Source organism: Marmota marmota, unplaced genomic scaffold (assembly GCF_001458135.2).
Source record: "Marmota marmota marmota unplaced genomic scaffold, marMar, whole genome shotgun sequence".
Lineage (NCBI taxonomy): Eukaryota > Metazoa > Chordata > Mammalia > Rodentia > Sciuridae > Marmota > Marmota marmota.
The window spans coordinates 35,956,224-35,957,946 of NW_025999853.1; positions in this window are offsets into that span (position 1 = coordinate 35,956,224).

Genomic DNA, 1,723 nt, shown 5'->3' on the forward strand with positions numbered 1-1,723 from the left:
CAGACACACACAGGGGGAGAGGGGCGGGCAAAATACTTGAGGTTAAGAAAAATACACAAAAATCATGGAAAGGTAAGGGAAAAAATATGGAAAATAGTTATGCCCTACCAATAATTTGGCAACTAGATAAATTTAATAATAAATTTAATTTAAATTCCCATTTATTATTCCAATCTGGAATTTAATAATAAAGAGGGTAAAAAATGGAAGTACAGTTGTCCAATTATCAGGTTTTAAAACTAACTTTTGGAATAAAGCGGAATTTCATCTCTAGTTTACAAAACACATTTCACTCCAATGAGAAAAGCTTATTTATCATCTTAAAAGTAGGAACAGCAAAGCTTTCTTTACTCCCTCTAAAAGAGCCAAAAGGGCAAAAACATAACCTTCATGGGAGACTCAAGATTCCCACTGCCTCTTCTATCCCTGAATAAACACTGACTTCACAGGAAACCAAGAGATTATACAGAGCATAATCATCCCATAAAAGGAGACAATTTTAGCTTATCTCCAACTCTTCCCACTCCCACCATCCTCAAACACATAACATAAGAGGTCAGTATGCTGAGTTTGGCAAGGACAATAAAGAATGTTAAGTGAGGGCTTAGAGAACATTTAATACTACGATAAAATTCTAACATCACAACATCAAGGTGTCAAGTCATTCAACTTTTAACCCATTTGAGAAGGTTTAAGCTATTAACTTAAAAATATGATAGTACTTCTTCAGTAACTATAACCCCATATATCCTCTTAATCGCTCATGCTAACAGCTTTATTGTATACTCTGCTTCTTATAAGTAAATCCAGGGACCATTCCATTTTAACTTAGACATAACATTTACTAGTTTTCCAAGCATGACAGAAATGGAAAAATATATATATATTAGAACAAGAACAATTCATGTTAATTTCTACAATCTGTGTTCCTTCTGTGAGCAGCACCTGATTCTATTAAAATTAACAAATTTAAGTTCAGTCCTATGCTAAAAGGAAGCAGTCTAATGAGGGACTAATTTACAAAGTATACAAGAATATAATTTTATAATAAATCTTTCCAGTGTCTGCTATAACTGCATTACATGAAATGCTTCCCTCTACAGAAGCTCAGGATAGCTCTTATAAAATGAACAGAATGTTCTGTGTTCATCTCTGACAAGCAATGAACAAACAGACTTGCTCACAAGTGCTGCCTCAGGAGCATAAATACCACTAACATGCTATATGAATGAGTCTTCGTGAGTGGTTACAATCTGGGACCTCTTCCTCTTTTCTCATGCCAGTGAACCCAGCTTATATAAAGCCTAAGAAATCTAAAGCTGTTGCAGAAGTGAAACTCAGCATGCTCCACTCAAATTCTTCTAAGGTAACCATTGTAAAGCAAAAATCAGCAGAAGTCATCTCTTTTTATTAAAAAACCAACAACATACACTGATACACACACACACTCTTGTACGCACACACACAAAAAAAACTCTAAAACAAACCCAAAATCCAAACCAAAAGGCAAATGCTGCTGTTCAATCATCAGATGGACTTAGAAAGGCAAAAAATGTGACAACAGCAATAATTCAAGTAAAATATGTGTGAAAATTTAAACACGCCACTTTTAAGTTAAGACAAAAGTGAAAGGGAGCGATGATCTTTGTATCAGTCAAAAAGCTAAGACATTATCACCAAATGTTAATTCACTTTACGGTCATCAATGAGACTACTGTAGATA